The sequence below is a fragment of the Mus caroli genome, unplaced genomic scaffold (assembly GCF_978045245.1).
Source record: "Mus caroli unplaced genomic scaffold, Mus_caroli_1 scaffold_6, whole genome shotgun sequence".
NCBI classification, from domain to species: Eukaryota; Metazoa; Chordata; class Mammalia; order Rodentia; family Muridae; genus Mus; species Mus caroli.
Genome location: NW_028227261.1, coordinates 26,216,005 through 26,222,181, shown reverse-complemented (window position 1 = coordinate 26,222,181; position 6,177 = coordinate 26,216,005). Strand labels below are relative to the sequence as shown.

Genomic DNA, 6,177 nt, shown 5'->3' with positions numbered 1-6,177 from the left:
TGGGACTTAGAGATCATAAGCTAGGGCTCGCAGGGCCTCTGCTCATATTCTAAATCAGATTAGAAAACAAGGCAGGTGAGGACAGAGGTCAAATACTGTCCTGAGAGCATGAACAGAGAGAGCTGGGGGCTCATGACAGGAAGGGGTAGGTGAATTTGATTCCCAGTCAGCAGCTTTCTTACTGGACAGGGGCCCTGCTCCACTGTGTCAAGAAGAAGTTTATCACCCACATAACTGTTCTACCTGCTATCATCCTGGCTGACAACACTGTGATACTGTCATCTCAGAGAATCCATAACAAGCCCCCTGGAGCTGGCCTTGGGTATTGCCTGCCTATGGTAGGCAGTATGGTGCTCACTTCGGCAGCACATATACTAAAATTGGCACTAAGAGAAGATTAGCATGGCCCCTGCGCAAGGATGACATGCAAATTCGTGAAGTGTTCCATATTTTTTGCCATATCCAGGGATCCATCCCATAATCAGCCTCCAAACGCTGACACCATTGCATACACTAGCAAGATTTTGCTGATAGGACCCTGATATAGCTGTCTCTTGTGAGACTATGCCGGGGTCTAGCAAACACATAAGTGGATGCTCACAGTCAGCTATCGGATGGATCACAGGGCCCCCAATGGAGGAGCTAGAGAAAATACCCAAGGAGCTAAAGGGATCTGCAACCCTATAGGTGGAACATCAATATGAACTAACCAGTACCCAGGAGCTCTTGACTCTAGCTGCATATGTATCAAAAGATGGCCTAGTTGGCCATCACTGGAAAGAGAGGCCCATTGGTCTTGCAAACTTTATATGCCCCAGTACAGGGGAACGCCAGGGCCAAAAAGTGGGAGTGGGTGGGTAGGTGTGTGGTGGGGAGGGTATGGGGGACGTTTGGGATAGCATTGGAAATGTAAATGAGGAAAATACCTAATTAAAAAAAAAGAAAGGAAGTATTGGGAGAAGTGACCCACAGTCTTACGGACACACAAGATGTGGACTTGGATCTTGTAGCAGTAGTTTAGCTAACTGCTCTATGCTTCTGATGGGTCACACACATGCACACACCTCCCAGAGCTATTTGTATTCGTGAATGAAAGACACACACACACACACACACACCAGTTAATAACAGTGAGTTTAGCTAAACCAACCACTTTGTGCTCCCGGTGGGTCGTACTCCCAGCTCCCACCAGAGCCCTCTGGATTTGTGAATGAAAGATACACACATGTCAGTTAATTTTAATATGCCTTGACTAGCTCAAAGACTGGGCAGCTCTTATCCTTCCCCCTGCTAGCAAACTCTCCCCTCTGGTTCTCCTGAGTTAACATCTTTTAAAATCTATATTTCATCTCTGCTACCCCAAACACAACTGGTGAAGTGGCCCATGTGGCCACTTTCCCTGGTTCTCACATGTCGGCGGACCTTTAGGTCTGGTCTTTCTTCTTCTTCATCATGGTGATCTCTCCCTCCTTCCTCTCTTCCAGTCTCTAGCTTGTGCAAATCCAAAAGTCCTGCTTCAGTCTACCTGCCCAGCCATTGGTTTATGGCTCTTTATTGACCAACCAAAAACCAACTGGGGACAAGGACCTTCAGCATTTGGACATGAGGAATCCAGATTTGGAGGCCAGATTGATTCAAAGCATTAGAACCAATCCCCAACACATCTCTATGCTGATATGGAGGGTGTGCTGTGCGGGAGAGTTGGGGGTCACAACTTTAGTCTAGGAGGTTAAACAAAGCTGGATGCAAGAAGCTGCCACCCTGAGGGAGCAGAAAGACCAGCCAGAAAGATGGTCTGTGTTCTGAGGAAACATTTCTCCCCTTAAGATTTTTGGGTTTGGTGGTGTTGGTGGTGGAGGTGGTTGGTTGGTTGGTTTGCTGCTGGTGGTTTTGTTTTGTTGTTGTTGGTGGTGGTGTTTTTATTTTTGTTTTGTTTTTTTCAAGACAGGGTTTCTCTGTGTATCTGTGGCTGTCCTGGAACTCACTCTGTAGACCAGACTGGCCACGAATTCAGAGGTTCACATGCACCCCTCTTCTGGGATTAGAGGCGGGAGCTGCCACCACAACCACCCAGCAAGTTGTTTTACATAAATACTTGGTCACATCCATGTAAAACTTACAAAGGAAATTGGTAACAGGAGTGGGGTTGCTGAAAGTAAACCTGGCCATGTGGTTCATAAGCCTTTGAAACTGGTTCTGGGAGTTATTTGGAACAGTTTGGAGACCCAGAGTAGTGATGCCCCAGGATGCTATAAGCAAAATGTTGTGGGTGAGTCTGTTGGTCACTCAGAAGACCAGGATATGCTGAGAGGGGTGAATGGTGAGGACGTGACCATGAGGCTTCCAATGGAAACGAGTGTAAGCAGAGGTTATTCATGACACATTGGGGAAAAGAACCCACCTAACTCTCTGTCTGTGCCCTGAGATTTTACATGGGGTTGAGTTTAAAGATGAAAAAGTAATTTGGTAGAGAAATGGTGAAGGAAACCCAGGATTCTGACTTTGGTACAGTTATTGCTGGCTAGTTTTAGCCAAGTTTACAGGGAGAATTCAGAGCAAAAAGTAGAAGAGAAATATTTGAGAAAATACAATCTGGTCAGGAAAGAAATGTATTGAGGCTGTGAACAGTAGGGCATGCTCTCTAAAGATGTTAGATCCAAGCATGGTGGTCCACACTGATGGCTGAGGCTGGAGGAGCTAGCCTGGGCTACTGGAGAGACGTGCCAAGAAAATAAGCCAAAAGCTTTGCACAGAGACAGCATGATGCCTCAAGAACGCCTCAGGAATCTGTGACACTCCACTCACTGCAGGCTGAGGGGGAAAGGATAAAATCTGGGAACGTGTTCAACAGGTTTTCCTTTAGGAAAAAAAAAACATGGGGAGCACAGCCACCCATGGGGAGCACAGCTTCTTTCTTCTGGATTTGCTTCCCTGTACTCACTGCCTGCTCTGGCCAGGCATTCCGAGCCTTCTCCAACCATGGTCCAAGGAGGCTCAGCTTCTGCTCCAGCTAGCAGCAGACCCTGGCATCAACACCCACTTGATGCTGACTTTACAAGAGTCATGGAGGCATCCACACAGATTTCAAAGGAAAGGCTGGGAATACAGGCAATGTCTGCAAGACTAAAATCTTTGTGGGAATCCTCCAAGAGAGGTTTGCATGAAGCTATGAGAATAGATTAAAAATATGATAGAGATCTCAGGAAACAGAAGACACCAGAACATGGAACATCCGGAGTCCAGTGGAATCTGTGAGTGCCACACATGGAGCTAAGGGTTTGATGCTGGATTTTAGTCTCACTTTGGTCCCATCCCTGCTCTCTGTGTCCCACTGCTTGCCCTTGTAACACGAATGTTTATTCTATGCTGCTGGGTATTGGAAGTGTGGAACTTTCTTTTGTACTTTGCAGGGTCCCATGGCTAAGAGATGGCCGAGAATCTAAGACAGAACTTTGGAACAATGCTTGAAGTGTTGAGACTACAGGAAATCTTAGAGATGGGACCAAATGAATTCTGAGTTATGAGGTGGACAGAAGCCCTTAAGCAGGATGTTGTTTACAGACGTGTTTGTGAGTTAGGACAAGGGATGGACTTGTGATGGTTATTCTTACTGGTCAACTTGATTATACTAAGAAGCACTGAGAATATGAGCAAGAAGAAACCTCCTGGTGTGTGTCTGAGAGCATTTGCAGAGAGGATAAGCTAAGCGGAGGATGAACTAGAGGATGCTATCCTATAGGGCATGGGCATGAATGGGGTAAAAGACATAAAGCTTACTAGTGCCTGCTCTCTCTCTCTCTCTCTCTCTCTCTCTCTCTCTCTCTCTCTCTCTCTGTCTCTCTCTGTCTCTCGCTCTATCTCCATCTCTCTGACTCTCTCCCTTTCTCCCCTCCCCTCTCCCTTCCTCTCTCTCCTTCTTTCTCTCCCTCTCCATCTGTCTCTCTCTTTCCCTTTCTCTGTCCCTCTCCGTCTACCTCTGTCTCTCTCTCCCCACCCCTGTCTCTCTGTCTCTCTGACTCTCTCTGACTCTCTCTCTCTCTCTCTCTCTCTCTCTCTCTCTCTCTCTCTTCCCTCTCTCTGCTTCCTGGCCATCACGAGGTGATCTGCTGTAAGCTGCCACACCCATCTTGACTTTGAATGACAGATGTCTGGAGAACATAAGCCAGACCATAAATCTTCCTTTCCCCTCTGTTGTTTTGATAGGGTAGTTGGTCATCAATGTAAAACTGGTAGACACAGGTACCTCACCATGGACCAAGCAGATGGGTCAGCCCTTTGTCTGGAATGATCCTCTCCCACCAACCTTTGAGCCCTCAAGGACAGCTGTATTATGTGGATGGGAGCCAAATCATCATGGGCTGTGCTGGGAGCTCACATGCGGCACAGCACACGGTCAGACCCTGTGCCCACTGAAAGCCCTGAGTAGATAATGGGAGTGTGCACAGGGGCTGAGAGAACTGACAGTCTGTGGGCAGGTAGAGAGGAGGGCCTGGAAAGCTACAGGGCATCAGGCTGAGATGCAGCACTGAACTCTGGCATGTGGGCAGTTAGGAATTCTGCAGTGCGGGTGGAGATCAGAGACTAAGGGCAGGAACCAGAAGCACCCCTCCCCGAATCCAGCCCCATCCACACCCTCCACTACCCACCTCTAAGCTTCAGCGGGAACAAGGACCCTCGTCCTCCAAGACATCCTCCTGTCATACAGATGTGGGGTCTACCCTGCTCCCCGCCTGTCCTTCCTCCTCCTGTGGTGACAGCCAGCAGCTCTCTCTTCCCCAGACACTGAAAGGTGAGGCTGTGCTCTCCCACCTTCCTCTGAACAGTTGTGAGGAATGGGACGCTTATCACTCACCAGCCACGATTCTCTGTGGTGTATTTTGTAAGTGACAGAGGATAAGGAGCCAGGGGAGGGGCAGTGGGAAAGGGGGGTGGTGCGGAGTGCTGGGGACAAACGGCCTCCCAGATGTCAGAGCCCACTGTTGCAGGGAACCAGATTAAGTAAGAATTGCTGCCTCCGTGAAGGCACAGAATTGCTGTGCTTTCACGAAACACTTCCCTCTGACAGTTGGCTTCGGAACGTTTGACAGACTCATTTTATAGGCAGATGGGATGAAGGAGTGAAACCAGCCCAGGGCTCTGAGAACTCTGTTAGCCCCTTGACAGAGCTGTATCGCAATCAGACTTGGGTTTGCAGAGACACTACACAGCCCTCTTCTTCCCACAGATGTGTCACACAGAGGGAGGCCAAGGTGGAAGTGGTGGACGGGACCCCTGCCCTGCCTTTCCTCCATTTCCCTCTAGTCCTTGGAGTTCCCAGGGAAGATGGCCATAGACCGTGAGAACCTGGAGACCCATCCAGCTGCCCTAACCTTGGAGCCCACATATCCCCAATACCCATCTCTGGGCCATGAGGGGCAGAACACCCCAGCTCCAGTCCCGCGTCTTTAACCACACCATTCTCCTCAACCACCATGGCTTCCCAGCATCAGCCTGATAGAAGTCAGACTGAGGTCTGCTGTTATGACCCCACACACCATCCCTGCAACCTCCATTGGATCCCACAGTCCTCAGACTTCATACCCAGCCTGACCTCCCTCACAAAGACCATCTACATTCTCTTGCGTGGCCCTGCTCTTCCTGTCATTCCCTCACCTGGAATATCACCCTGTCTCCCCCAGAATGTCACCTGGAGCTCAAGTTCCCTCCAGGCTCAACTCAGGCTTCACCTTCTCCCTAAGCATCCATGACTCCATTGGTGCCCCACCCCCACAATCTAATGCTCGCACCTCTGTTCCTGCAAACACAGCAGTGATCCCTACAGAGCTGGCCTCAGTCTGTCACCAGACTCCTGGCTATTGAGAGTGACAGGTGAGCATATTCTCTGATGCTGTGTATGATGTGCACACACTAGAGGAATGACTGTTATAGCCTCTGTACCTGCACCCAGTTGATCATTTTATAGAAACTATTTCATTTAATACACTAGCAAACTGTAGATGGGGAAACTGAGGCCCTAGGACCCTGGGTCCCTTGCATCATGTTACCAGTGAGGAAGCAGAAGCCCCCAGAACCTTCCTTGCCTCCCTCTCTGCTTCTCTGTCTTCTCTAAGCTAAGCTCACACATGCCCATGATGTGCCTCCTGATCCATCCGTTCACTCACTGGGGACTGCTAGGGC

At 49.2% G+C, this 6,177-nt stretch overlaps 1 non-coding gene across 1 annotated transcript; it reads left to right on the top strand.

Annotated features, from left to right (window-relative positions):
* Nucleotides 1-350: 350 nt before the first annotated feature.
* On the top strand, nt 351-454 carry LOC115031079 (U6 spliceosomal RNA). Its single transcript, XR_003836644.1, has one exon. It is a non-coding gene; the product is annotated as a U6 spliceosomal RNA (small nuclear RNA).
* Nucleotides 455-6,177: the final 5,723 nt, after the last annotated feature.